At 40.0% G+C, this 15,346-nt stretch overlaps 1 protein-coding gene across 1 annotated transcript in view; it reads right to left on the bottom strand.

Moving 5' to 3' along the window:
• The window catches only part of LOC126416923 (cohesin subunit SA-1-like), a 191,642-nt gene that overhangs the window by 150,368 nt on the left and 25,928 nt on the right, over nucleotides 1–15,346 (bottom strand). The window lies entirely within an intron of this gene.

The raw sequence follows: 15,346 nt of genomic DNA, 5'->3' as shown, positions 1-15,346 counted from the left end.
GGCACACTTGTTACAAAACCAGTGTTTGCACATGATCAATACAATTTACAGAATGTGCATGATAGTGACCTACTACATTTATGCACATCAAATTGTGTGCGATATAGAGATGTCAAGGGAAGCAGTGGATAGTTGCATAACTTCATACAATGCTACAGAACTGGAAGACGTAAGATAGTGAAATTTCAAACTAAGTGTCAAATTGATGATGCACAGCAGACTGTGGTATTAGCACAAAATCTGTAGATGAGGTAAACAATTTACATCATTCAGTAACGAATTTGTTTTCAATCCAGACCAGTAAGTATTTGAAGAGGAAATATATATGAAAGGAACCCTGGACATTAGAGGTACCATGAGAGCTGTATCAAGCTCAACTATCAGTGCCTTAACCCATATGTCTACAATTATGCCGACTGCTGATCTGCATGGTAAACTGGCTAGAAAGTTACTGGTTGTCCTGCAAGAAGCTGGAGGTGATCTGCCCCCTATGATTCTTTTTCGTGTGTGGGATCTTGCAAGGGTAATAGTGAATATTTATGACACAGCAAGTGGAAAAATCAGCATAAGAAAATTACAACTGTGGTATAAGCACTGACTCTAGCCAATAGTTGTTCAAAATAACTTGGTTTTGCTTGATTCCTGGTCTGCGTCTAAAAATCATACTCCTTTAGAGCAAACTATCCCTCCTGAAAAGTGTGTGACATTGCAATTCATACTGCCTGCAACCCCTGGACAAATTCAGAATTTGCATGTTTGTATTTTCTGTGCCTATAAAACATATTATCATACTATCTGCAGCTATGCTTATAGGATAGCCAGTTTTACAATAAGCTCCTGCATGGTTTGCAACGCTCAATGAGTTCATGTCTGATCTTGTTGGTGTGAAACTTTGTGATCACTCTGGCACACCATTTTTCGTTTGGTGTTCATCATGCACATTAATGGCTTGTTTTGAACATTTCTTGAATGTCAACGATGTCCATCTTGTGACAAGTAATGTAGTATGTAGTGAACTGGGGACCAAGACAAGACGGAGAGGCTTCGTCCCTGCCGTAGCCCTGTGGTACCGCACCCCACAACAGGCTACAGCACTCACCCCACCACCGCCCCACACCAAACGTTATTGTGCGGTTCGGTCCCCACTGGACCCCACCCCCCACCTCGAATGTCTCATTCCAGACAAGTGTAACCCCAATGTTTCTGTGGTAGAGTAATTATGGTGTACGTATACGTGGAGACAGTGTTTGCGCAGCAATCGCCAACATAGTGTAACTGAGCGGAAAAGGGCATTTGCTGAGGCTGATGGAAAACTGCCTTAAAAGCCATCCACAGGCTGGCCGGCATACCAAATCTTGACACTAATCCACAGGGTGGATTCATGCCGGGGATCGGCACGCCTGTCGCTCAGGAAGCAGTGTGTTAGACTGCATGGCTAGCCGGGCTGACGTGAAGTGTAATACTTAGGTCCCATATAAGTTTGATATCTCAGACACTCACTTTCTGTTGCCCTCCTGATGCACACAGTGAGTCATTAGCAGCTGTCATAATTAAATACTTTAAAGTGAGCTTTACTAAAGATTCAACTTGTGACCTTGCACTCAAGGGGTTCCTTGTAAGCTATTGAATTTAGTGACTGTGGTTCAAAATGGTCCAAATGGCTCTGGGCACTAAGAGACTTAACTTCTGAGGTCATCAGCCCCTAGAACTTAGAACTACTTAAACCTAACTAACCTAAGGACATCACACACATCCATGCCCGAGGCAGGATTCGAACCTGCAACCATAGCAGTGACTGTGGACTACATTATCTAGTGCCACCAGTGAACAAAACCTACAATATACCATCAACATATATTTGAAAGACTACGAATGAAAAAGAATGGAGGTGAAATTAGGGAACACTAAGTACATGGTAATTATTAACAAAGGGAAAGAAAGACATAAGACCACAGTGAACGGAAACCAATCTGTACTGGTAGACAAATTTTAGAGTTCAGGCTAAAAAATTTGTGTGAAAGTGAAGGCAGATGAAGAAATTAGGGAAAAAGTTAGAAAAGCAAGCCATGCACTCAATCCAGTCATCAACAATACTGTAGGCATCAAAAGACATTTGTAAGTAGATCTACCTATATCTCAATGATAACTTACAGTCGCACCTTTTTGACTCAATAAATATATGTCTGGAAGTCAAAACAAGATCAGGAGGAACATAATTTAAACACATCTTTCTCTAACAATCTTAGTGCAAAGCCACTGGAGAATAGCATCCATGATCAATTACTGAAATGGTTTAAAGAGTCGGTGAGGCAGCCAGCAGTCATGGCTGCAGGTAGATTATTGATTGATTGGTTGGTTGCAGTTAGTCAACTAAACAGCAAGGTGATCAGTCCCTCAGTCCAGGTGCAGCTCATTTGGAGTTAGTGACATCTGCCAGGAATGTGTTCTGATTATTCAAATACATTGATGCAGTACAACTGAGGCATCTACATAGCTAAACAGCTAACCTGGGGAAAAGTCACCTAGTCCCAGTTGCAGGTTACCTATCTAACAACTTTCAAGGGCAAAAAAAATTTGATTTTCAGTATTTTATATAATTATTGCCCATATTTAAAAATTTAAAATGCAGCCATAATCCGTTCATTAACCCTTAACTGCCCAAGTTTTTCGAAATTGGATACTGTACTATATTTTAAATTTACTAACTTACACATTTAAATAATGCACACAAGCTAATATTAATTGTTATTTCTCTGTCTTACTGCATTTGTAACATAATACATCCATATGGACATGCTTGGCACTTAGATGCTCATTTTAATTTTTCTGTGCCAATGATACTGAGGTATAGATTTTGTTATTAAGCAGATTTTAATACAAATAAGGCAAGAGTTGAACAAAATATTAATAACAATATACACTCATTCATTTACAAGGATTTGGTTTACTGACATTCGTAGTATATACTTATTTCCAGCATGCTTGATTAATGACAGGACAGCAACCTGTATTAACCAGTTTTGATACAGAAACAGCCAAAGTTGCAAAATTCAATATTTTTATTTCAATGGTGATTAGTTTTGGGTTACCTGTACCCATTTTCAAATCATCAAGCCAGACAAAACATATCAACAAAGATAATCAATTTAAGAGAATATATGTAATTGTACAGATTAAAAATCTACTCCTCAAGCAACAGCAGGACAACACACAAATAGAAGGTATTACAGTTTGCTAGCTTTTGGAACCAGTGCCTCATCCTCCTGGCAGAAAGGTTGAAGGGGGACAGGAGAGGGTTGAAGTAAAAGGACTGGTGAGGTTTAGGAAAAGGGATAGAGTCTGGAAAGTCACCCACAACTCTAAGTCAGGGGAAACTTACCAACAGGATGCGAAGGAGAGACTGATTGTTGGGGCCTGAACTGGACAAGATTTGTAAACCTGAGAGTTTAAAGGTGAAAGATATGGTACTACGCAAGACAGAGGTTACTTCTCAAACATGCATGAGAAAATAAGAGCAAAAAACTAAGTGCGTTGTATGTGATAGTGGCGGTAGGGGGATGCTGATAAATAGACTGGCCAGAAAACGAAAGATATAGAAAAGAAAAAGGGAGTGAAGGAAGGACTGGTTGCTGTGAAGAAATGTTGAGACCAAAGAAATTAATGTAAACTAACGTCAGGTGGGTGGTGGGAGCCAAGGACATGCACCAGTTCCTACCTGCGGAGTTATGAGAAACAGGTGTCTGTAGGAAGAATCCAGATGGAATATGTAGTGAAACAGACACCAAGGTCATGACTGTCATGTTGTAAAGCAAGTTCTGCAACAGGATATTGCGTGTTGCCAGTATACATCCTTTGCGTATGCCCATTTATCCTAACTGACAACTTGTTGGTAATCATGTGGACATAAAAGGGAAAACAGTGTATACATAACAGCTGGTATATGACGTGTCATTTCACAGCTGGCTCTCCCTTTGATAGTAGATGTTTTACAAGTTATAGGGCTTGTATAGGTTGTAGTAGGGGTGTGCATAGGGCAAGTCTTGCTGTGAAGATAGTCACAGGGACAGGAGCCATTCGACATGGAGATGGGTGTAGAAGCGGTGTAGGGTGTGACAAGGATACTGTGAATATTGGGCAGGCCGCGAAAAACTATTCTATGTGTGGTAGGCAAAATCTTGGACAGAATGGATTTCATTTCGGGGAAGACCAGGACGATACTGAGTGACAAGTGGTGTACTCATTATTTTTTGAAGTGATCAGCAGTACCAGGATTGAATGTGATGGCCCAGGTAATCTGCTTTGGAACTAGGCTGATGGGGTAATTACCTGAGATCAGAAACTGCCAAATTGTATCAGAGCAAATATGTTGGCCTTGAGTGCCAGGGCTGTATGGGATGGAGAGTCTGTCCAAATATAAGTACTGCTGTTTGTTTGTAGATTTCATAATGTGTAGCTGACCTTTGGTGAGGATGAGTTTAACAGCAAGGAAAGTGGTATGGGATTCAGAATACGGTCATATGAAATTTAATTGGGAGAAGGAATTTTAACAGATCAACCTCACCATGTGTCCACATGGCAAAGATGTCATCAATGTATCCATACCAAACCATGGGCTGAAGACCTATAGATGTGTGTCAACCTTTTCTTGGGTCACTAGGAGAGGTCTTTCCGTCGATCCATAAGCATTCAGCCCCTGGTTTGGTTTAGACACATTGATGACATCTTTGCTATATGGACTTGTGATGAGGCTGACCATCTAAAATTCCTGCAATCTCTGAATACATGCTCCCAATTATATTTCATATGGTTCTATTCTGACTCCCCTGCCACTTTCCTTGTCACTGATCTAATCCTCACCATAGGTCAGCTACACATTTCTGTTCACATTAAGCCTACTAACAAACAGCAGAACTTATATTTTGACAGTTGCCATCCTTTCCATGTCAAATGTTCCCACCAATGCAGCCTTGGCATTCGAGGCAACCACATCTCTTGTTTTGCATATCACCATATCTTCCACCTCTAAGTTCTCAGGTTTTCAATTCTCATCTGGTACAGTCCCCAATAATAAGTCTTTCCTTCTCATTCCTCCCTGTAAATCTTCCATGACTAGGGGTCCTGCGCAACTGTCTGAACTCTACCCCTTTTCCTAAAACTCACCAGTCCTTTTCCTTTACTCCTCTCCCTTCCCATTCAACCCTTCTGCCAGTACAAGGATCTACTGACCCCAAAGGCCAGCAAAGCATAGTATCTTTTATTAGTATGTTCTCCCATTGCCACTTTGTGAGTAGGTTTTTTTATCTATCCAATTACTTATAGGCAGATAAAACATTATTTTCCATAATATCATACAAATCATATTAAGATTGTACATAAACATTTATCAAAGCCATGTTTCTCTATGAGCACTAGCAGGAGAATTTTGCAAAAATATTGTAGTATATTTCAAAACATTCTAGACACAATGCTACACCACACTTCCCTCATTTTGTGCAAACTGCTGATGACTTCCATTTGCAGTACATACCTACGCACCTCTTTTTCTCAAATTTCTTGATGTAGCATTTTATACCACTGTATCTTACATCACTTGGAACACATAATTTGTATCTGCATATAGGACTGGTAGAAGGCCTGCCTGCTCCTTTTAAAGGGGCCACATGTCTCTTTTGGTAAACTTGTTTAATTTCTCTCCCAAATTCAGACTGAATAGTCTTAGCTCCTATTCCTTTCTTCAGCTACCAAGCATTATGCAGATATCATGTCAGTAGCCAAGGAAGTAAAGTTGAATACCATTTCTTGTTTCGAATATTTATTCTCTACATGGCATCCTATCCACCCCCCACCCTCACGTGTTTATTATAAGCTGCCATAATTTAAGGCCGTTGTACTTTGATTGTCTTCGTCTCCATTGCAGAGTATCTTTTTACAGATGGTACAGGTTCCACTCCTTCACAGGTCGATGCTACAAAAACCACTGAATTGCTCACCCATTCTGTGATAATAATGACATCATCCTTGCAAAGTAAAGATTCAAAATACAGTGAACCTTGCTTAGTGAATATAATTTTACTCATAGTGTGAAACATATGTTAAGCAAAACAACGTATCCCATATAAATTAATGTGAACTATGATAATGCATTCCATGCAGAAAAGGTACTAAAAGTTTTATCTTATTCACGCAATTTATTCAAAGAAAATTACACATACAGTATTATGTACTTCATTATTCACAATACATAACTGATTCTTTTTTTATAGGAAGCTATCTATAGTCATTTGTTTCTGCCGACACTTCAACACTTGGCGCAAATGCGACACAGCATTACTGTCAAATATATTTGTAGCGTGCATAGTCATTGCCTTATTGGGGGTGATGATTTTCAATGTATGATGCAACCGATTTCCATGCTTTCAGCAATTCTTTTACTGCACGAGAAGATTGCTGTTTTGCTGTTACTGCCTTATCCTACTCCTCCTCTGAAGAACTCCTCTCCACAATTTCCTGTTGTGAAACACACTGCAACTCCATAAGCTCTCCAGTGATCACTTCTTGGCTGTGACCTTCCACAAGCTCATCGATATCATCGTTATCCACTTCTAGTCCCACGCTCTTGGCCAAAGACCCAATCTTGTTGGCTACAGGCTCCACAGGTACTGACTCAAAATGCCTCAGAGTCACATTTGACAATGCACTCCAGCCAAAGCTTCTTCCAAACAGAAGTGAGAGTCCTCTTGCTAACCCCTTCCCATGCCTTTCTGACCATCTTGATGCAGGCAACAATGCTGAAGTGATATTTCCAAAACTCTATGAACGTGGGATTGGCACCTTCAATCAACTCAAAGCAATGCTCAAAGACTGCTTTAGCATAGAGCGTCTTAAAGTTAGAAATAATCTACTGGTCCATAGGCTGGAGTAATGGTGTGGCGCTGGGAGGCATAAATTGTATCATGATGAATTAAAGTTCTTCATGGAGGTGGTCTTGTAGGCCTGGAGAATGAGCAGGAGCATTGTCCATAACAAGCAAGGCATGGGATGGTAGATTCACCTCAAGCAAATACTTTTTTCACCAGAGGACCAAACATTTCATTGATCCAATCACAAAAAAATATCACGTGACATCCAAGCCTTGTTCTTGGACCTCCAAATCACATTTAACCTGCTCTTCTCGACTTTACACTTCCTGACAGCTCATGGAGTTTCTGAATGGTAAACAATCAATTTAATTTTCAAATCGCCACTTGCACTGGCACGGAATAGCAGTGTGGGACAGTTTTTTACTGGCTTGTGGCCAGGCAATGCATTCTCTTCTGCTGTTATGAAGGTAGAAAAGACCCGTCTTGTCACAATTAGAAACCTGTTGTGGCAGATAGCCCTCAGAATCTACGAGCATCTTGAAGTTGCTGATGAAGTTCTCTGCTGCTTTTTTGTCCCATATAGCTGCTCTGCTTTGCCATGCCTCAGAACGCTGTGGATGCTGGTTCTTCTCTTAAAACTGATCAAAGTGGCGCAGTGGTTAGCACACTGGACTGGCATTTGGGAGGACACTTCAAAACCCACACCCAACCATCCTGATTTAGATTTTCCATGATTTCCCTAAATTGCTTCTGGCCAATGTCAGGATGGTTCCTTTGAAAGGGCATGCTCAACTTGCTTCTCCATCCTTCCCTTATCTGATGGGACCGATGATCTTGCTGTTTGGTACCCTCCCCCAAATCAACCAACCAAACAACAAATCTCTTAAACTTCTCAAACCACCCATGGCTTTCCTTAAACACTTCTTCGGCCACTGATGATCCTGGCGTCTTCTTAAGGAGGTTAGCGAAAATCATTCTCACCTTCTTACAGATGATGTTGTCGTTAAAGAGTGTTGCCTTGTTTTTCACTGATCCATCTAAGGAGAAACCTTTTGACATCATCCAGCACCCAAAACCATTGTTTAGATACTCTTGTCGCTCCCTTTGAAACATTTATCTACTTAATCTTGTTCTTGTTCTTGAGGATAGGGCAAATAGTTGATGTACACTGATTGTACGCGCATGCTGAATCAGCAATGCTCACACCACAGCGGTGTTTTTCGTTGAATTTACATCTCATTTCTAAGGTCATTTTCTTTCTCTTATCGATGCCTTCTTGTGGCTTTATCATTGCAGAAATTTCTATGAAGGTTATTAAAATTAGTACGCAAGAAAACACGGTTTAAACACAAGTCTAGAAAAATGTGTGATCCAAAGCTTCACTACGATGGTAGCAGGAAGAGCGCTAAACCCAGATTGCTGTACTTGCTAAAGACATTGCACATATGCCGCTGCCGACAATGAAAGGTGTTCATATTGTTGAACGTTTCCCCCATTGCATGCAAACGGCTGGTGATGTCACACTGAATCATCATCACTTGTTATGCAAAACATCACTCATTTTTTTACAATTTGTTTTGCCCGTTATCGGAATTGTGCGTTATGGGAGGTGCTTGTTAAGTGAGTTTCCACTGTATCACCTTTCCTTATTAACTAGCTCTTCCTCTGAAGAAATGAGCCAAGACTGGGGCGCTCTGTTTTCCCTAATAGTGCTTGCTCCTCCTTAACTTTCTTCTCTTAGGAATGACAGAACAGAAAACCCTGCAAAATGGTTGTCAAAGCAGAAATAGAATGGCAATTGTTTTATTTCAAGTGTTAAATCATCTCTCATCTGAGTCAACGGGGCAGTAGCCTTACCAAACTCTTCCTTCATATACTGATTTTGCATTTGGCAATTTTCCTTTATAAATGGAATATTGTTATTGTCGTTACAGGATAGACAACTGAGAAATTTTCAAAATGGTTTCTTCTCATGGCATTGCATATAAAATTGTTTCTTGTGTCCAAATTTGAATCCCAGTATAACCTCTTTAACTACTTAGAATGGGGATGCCACGGAAATATCTCATTTCCTCACAGAAAGTTCTTAAAAATTGCATAGCTCTTTGACTCATCAAGTATGAATTGTATGAGATTACTGTCAACTCGGCAATTTACACAGCAGACTTATCAACATTTGTGCAAAAGCTTGAATTAGGAAAAGGTTTCAAATTTGAAGTTAGTGTACAGTGAACCCAGGATTTCTCTTTTATTTCTTTTTCATTGTCTGTTAATCTGTTTCAGCTTTGACCCAGAGCTGCCGAGAGTTAAGATTGTTCGGTATTCCCCCTTCATCATCGTAATTACCTCAATCTTCATCCTTAATAACTGCTGGATCAGGGGGTGCTATGTAAATTCTGTGAGCATGAGAAGCTATACATAATTTCAAACCTTTACGAATCTTTCTCTCACTGACAACGCTCACAAAATAATGAAAGAAAAAAAGTCAATTGCTGCCTACATTTTCAATGTTTATGCAGTAAAACTTAAACATCAGGTATGACGTTTTAAGTTACTACTCTTTTAGTACTAACTCTATTTGCAACATATATTGCATGTACTATCCACATGTACCACTGAATGTACCTGCACAATTATTTTGCTGTATGTCACGTAGTTCAGGATATATGATGTCATAAACATTGAGATGCATGAAAAATTAGCTTTTGCTTAATATGGAGCGCAACTAACCCAGACTTTACTCACCCAGTGTTTGAGAATGAGAACACTTGACAACTGGCAGCAAACTTCAAACGTAATTTCAAACCTTTTCTAAACTTTTTTATGCCTGCATGCTTCAAATCAAATATTTAACACATTAACGTACTTGTAAAATAGTCCAAAGTTTGAAGCTGTTTTATACACAGGAGTACGATTCTTTAAAGAATCAGTGGTTTACTAGCTGAAGGCAATACCGATGCCAGAACTGAGAAATAATTCACGGAGAAGCATAAGGATGGGGCCAATATGTAGGTCATAATTGACCCACAAGTCGCCGAAATGGCATCAACTAAAAGGGACTTGCAATACGGTGGCCGAACTCCCCTGCATGGGGCCTCCTGGCCAACAATGCCATACACTCAGTTCATTTCATTGTAGGTCAGAGCAGGTGACTAGTCTCCCAGGGCTCATCCACTGTGAGAAAAACTCCACCCATATCTGACTCCTCCATCCTGACTAAGGTGCGCGTCATATATCTTGGCGGCCGAGTTTAGGTTCGTTCTGCGCATTTGACGTCACAAATCACAGTCAGTCAATGAACAGAGAACGACGTTGCCAGATCTCGACTGCAGTGCAGAGCACAGACGAGTGTCTTCAATTTTAGAAACGTTCAGTCATAAATGAAGTAATTGAACAAAAGCAATGTCTTGATAGCAGACTTTCTTTTATAGAAAGTTTGGAAAAAGCATTCTTTACACCAATTGCTTCATATTCTATTAATTAATTAAACCAAACAAACAATAAGCCTCCTAATTCAGGCGATAGCAAGGAAAGGTGTTTGTATCAGTCTCACGAACCGCTTTTTCGCAATAAAGAACAGCGGTAATTGTTTATTTCCTATTGTACTTCGACGCAACGTGAGTAATTCATAGTCATCCCAACAGTGTTTGTCGGTATTTTGCAGAAGTTTAGAGTGCTCCAGGAGATGCGAGAAATGAGTAGCTGCGTTGGCGTAATGGTTAAGGTGTTGGGTTGCTAATCGGAAGATTCTGAGTTCAAGGCTTGTTGCATACTAAAAATTTTATTTATTTAAAAACAATAGCGAAGTGTCTTACTTAATGAATTTTATTCGTTTGAATGTAATGTTTTGAAATTTCCTGTGCTTCATTATAATCACAATAAGTTTTCAGTTTTTGTAATTTTCTCCTCCAATATTTCTTTTCACAGCAATTAAAAACAACGAAAAGGCACACATACAATATGCATGTTATCCGTTTTGTTTGTATATCGCCTCTTCCGCAGTCGCTGTTTTACTATTCATATTGAGATATATTCTTTTGCGGCAGTATTAAAAGTATTATTTAGAGCAGAATTTCGGCTCGTACGTTGCCGAGCTATTTGATTGTCTGACGGAATTCTTTGCTTCGCTGCTTTGGCAACATCATATTCAATGGTTTCGTCGACTGATCTATGTTTTGGCAAGTATTTGCTGTCCGTTGTGACAAAAACAAAATGTTTGCGCACTGTGCCTCACTGGCAATATATTTTAGTTTTATGTTTTATTACGTCCAAAATTCAGTTTTGTGTACTTCGCCAACTTCGTTTTAATCAGAACGTTTTAGAAAAAAGCGAAATGACTCTGGTATAAAGAAAGTTTTGTTACAGTTGCTAAAGATAGAATATTTCCCAATTTATAAACACTGTTTATGTTATAAAGGGTGTTCATTTTATGGGGACATTGAAATCTCTTGAAAACGACACACAGAGCCAAAAGAAATCCTAATGAAAATTAGTTCCTCCCGGAAGGGGACATCCAATTATAACAAATTTGACTACAAATTCGTCGAATTTGGTATCATTGGATGTCCCCATCTGAGACAAAAAAAATTTAGTTACAAATTTGTTTGATCCGATGTGTACATTTGCGGATATTTCAATGTCTCCAATTAAAATGAACACTCTGTATAGTTGGAACCATGAACGACTGCGGTCGATTTAAGGCTCGTTCTACGCACCTGACGTCACGCATCCGCTGACAGCCAATGAGTGTTCAGTAGTTTTCTGAACGGTCTGCTGGGAATGTCTTGGCGAGTGCGAGTGTTAAATGTGATTGTAGTTATTCTTTGGTGAATTTTTATCGCATTTGTTGCAAGTTGTCATGGCTGATAATGGTGGTAAGCGACAAACTCTCCATAAACAGGCGAGGGACATAATTTACCGGATTCACGCTTTTTTCAAGCGCGAAGCAGAAAATGGTGGACCTATCACGGATGTCGCCAGATCTCAGGAACGCACTGCAGAAGCGACAGGCGTTAGCTTGAGAACCGTTCAGCGGATTGCCAATGAAGGAAAGTTATCTACGGAGACCTGTGGTAGCCCACTTTTCAGATCGCCAGGGAAATATCGCACTCGTGAGAGGACTGTAACTAATTTAGATAATTTCGACAAAGATGTTCTAAGACAAGAAGTGCTCAACATGTACAACACATGCGAATTTCCTCCTGTAAAAAAAATCACTGTGAAAATGCGTGAAACCATAAATTTTAAAGGTAGCATGACTTCACTGAATAGAATACTTAAAAACATTGGATTCAAATATGTACATACAAATGACAGAAGAAAGTTTTTAATGGAACGTAGTGATATCGCTGCTTCAAGGGCACAGTTTTTAAGACGTATTATTGAAGTAAGAAAATCCGGGAATAAGAACATTTTTTTCTTGGACGAAACATGGGTGAACCAAAATCACACAAGGAAAGCGTGTTGGAAAATGAGTGATGGTTCGGGTGGGTTTAAAGTACCAGTTGGTAAAGGTGGACGAATAATTGTGCTTCACGCTGGTTCTGCTTCTGGATTCATTCCAGAAAGCTAATTAGTGTTCCGGGCAAAAAAGAGAAATTCAGGGGATTATCATTCCGAAATGAACTCTGAGACATTTAAATTGTGGTTTAGGAATCAGTTTCTCCATTACTTGCCTGCAAACTCGGTGATTGTAATGGACAATGCGAGTTATCACTCTGTTGTTGTTGACAAGACACCCACAACAAGTACAAAAAAAGCCGATATCATGTTATGGCTTGCAAGTAAAAATATTCCACATACTGCCAACCAAACTCGTGCTGAAATGTTGAATCTTGTAGTGCTTCATAAGCCTCGCACAAAAGTTTATGAAATCGATTGTATTGCACAGGAACATGGACACACAGTTTTGCGTTTGCCACCGTACCATTGCCAATACAATCCGATAGAGTTAATTTGGGCACAAGTGAAAGGGTATGTCGCAGAACGAAACGTGACATTTAAAACTGCCGATACAGAAAGGCTTCTGCACGAAGCACTTGACAGAATTACTCCTTCAGCATGGGCTGAATGTGTTCGGCATGCACAAAGGCTACAGGAGGAGGACATGAACAGGGAAATTGTAATTGACAATCTGCTTGAACCCATCGTCATAACTCTAAGACCTGATGATTCGGACTGCGACACTGACTACAGCGATGCAGAAGACTATCGCAGCAATTGACAACAATGAAGGGTAAGGCACATACACAATAATACTCACGTTCTCTTTCTTGTTTTTGTTCCACAGTTGCAATTTTACCAATGGTATTGAAATATATTCCTCTTCTGCAACTGTAATAAGCGTCTTATTTAGACCAGACGCGTTTTTCTCTTTTGAAGCATCTTCATTGGACAGCATTTTGTCTCCTCCATTGCCAAGTCACCTTTCGTAGTTTTGTGCTGAGGTAACACAATATTCAACGTTTGTGTCGGCCGATCAGTGTTTTAGCAAATAAATGCTTTTTGTGTGTGCCACACACAAAAATTATAATTGACATAGCTCAGAGCACTGATACACAGTATATTCAAGTCCTGATGTTTTTGTAAGTCCACAGTTTTGTTTAACGTATTTTGTGTACTTCCTTTTGATTGATTGAAGTGCTTTAAAATAAAGTCAAACGCGCCCGGTGTAAATAAAACTTTTATTACAGTCGCGAAAGACGGAATATTTCTCAATATTACATACGACACCAATCTGGTACTTAAATTAAATGAGATGTTGTTATACAGTAAATTTTATATGAAATTTAGGTATCTTGTCCACATTTCATTCTCAACATTGTGGTAACTACAATCGAACATACGGAAAGTATACGCTATGAACTTTACCTCTGCAAACTCTTCAAAATTTCGTGCAATGGTTTACTACATTTAATGCTGCAATATAACTGCGTTGAAAATCGAAACAAAATTAAGTCATTTATGGGGGGAAGGTATCAGTCAAGAAGATGTGTCAAAATCAAATTTTTGGGCCAAATAGTTTTTGTGAAATCGAATGATAAGTGTGTCTAAGCAGTCGGAACACTATGTGTCTGCACAGGCGAGCAGTGCAGTGGTTACAAAATCGCGCACGGCGTGGAATGCGGGGAGCACGTCTCTGTAGCAGCGAAAGGTTTAATGCGGCCGTGGTGGCTTTACTTCATAAACTGCGCGCTCCCCCCTAAACGTAAGTTTGAGAACTACACTGCTACGGCGCTGCTTCTCTTGGCGCGTACAACTGGCAACGCTGCAATCTCTCGCGTCTGGGCGGGCAGGCGCGAGCCGCCAAGATAAATGAATAGAACTATAATGGCAAAAGACAGTTGCAGAGCAAAAAATGCCTCCTAGTTGGGAGGTGCAGAACAGTAAAAGTGAGAAGACTAAAAATGTAACAGACATCAGTCAGACTGAAAATAACAAAAGCAAACCAACAGAAATAATTAAGGCAGCAGGATGGGAGGTGGAGTTGTGTGGGACTTTGGGGGAGGGACGTCTGTATGCGATGAGAGCCATCCCACGCCTGATTCATTACAATCAAGGTGTTAAGAGTGCCCACTGTCTGACGGAGTGCTACCTCTAAAATGGAAAATAAGATGCAGTAGAAAAAGAGGCAAACTGTATCTAAAAGTAAGTGAAACAAAGGAAAAGGGGAAGAAAGAGGCAGCCGGCAAAGAAGAGAGGATTGCGAGTCCCCCAGACCCAGCTTGAGACGCCCCAACCCCAACTAATCTGCCCCACACTAAAGATAGTTTATAACCTTATTTCAGAGAATAAAAATCATTTTCATACAGAAAAAGGAGAACCAGATCAATTGTAAATTGCTTTGCTCCCGGTCATCTGGCTTGTCCCTCTTCCCATGGGGCAACCAGGGAAGATAAAGCAGAAGGATTGTAACTGTCCGTGTTCATATTGTTCATATATCTAGACCTGTCTGTCAAGATGGTTGAATCAGAACAGCCATTATGTTGGTTCAATCTGACATATTTCACATGTAAAATATCCACCCTGATGTCACCTACAGCAGCAAAGGTCATCTGGCACTATAGCCATTGTCAGGAGACTCAATTTAAGAAGAGCTTCTACTCCAAAGTACGTGTGGGGAGTTGATGATCAGGCATCAGAAGTCTGATCTCCGTGTCAGCTCTTTCAGAAGGGTACATAATGACCCCAACACGTCGTATTGGCTATTGCATTGGCTTTTAAGTGCATAGATGAGCTGATGCAGTTATTGTGTGGAAAGATTTGTTAACAATGTAAGCAATAGGCGTTACTTTTTAGCATTGTTCCTCTGTTGGTTCACACTGATGAAAATTTTTTTAAATGGAGGTTAAACCCAGGAGAGGACTAAAACTTCAGCCAAAAAGTGATCCGAACAAAACAAATTAAAATGTTGATGAAAGAAATCAGAACCTAGGGTAATATTCGAGGCAGCATCGAAGGCAGCCACCATGAGAAAGAAAGAGAAG

Source organism: Schistocerca serialis, chromosome 8, assembly GCF_023864345.2.
Source record: "Schistocerca serialis cubense isolate TAMUIC-IGC-003099 chromosome 8, iqSchSeri2.2, whole genome shotgun sequence".
NCBI lineage: Eukaryota > Metazoa > Arthropoda > Insecta > Orthoptera > Acrididae > Schistocerca > Schistocerca serialis.
The sequence above is the reverse complement of the archived record's forward strand: the minus strand, read 5'-3'. Positions and strand labels throughout refer to the sequence as shown.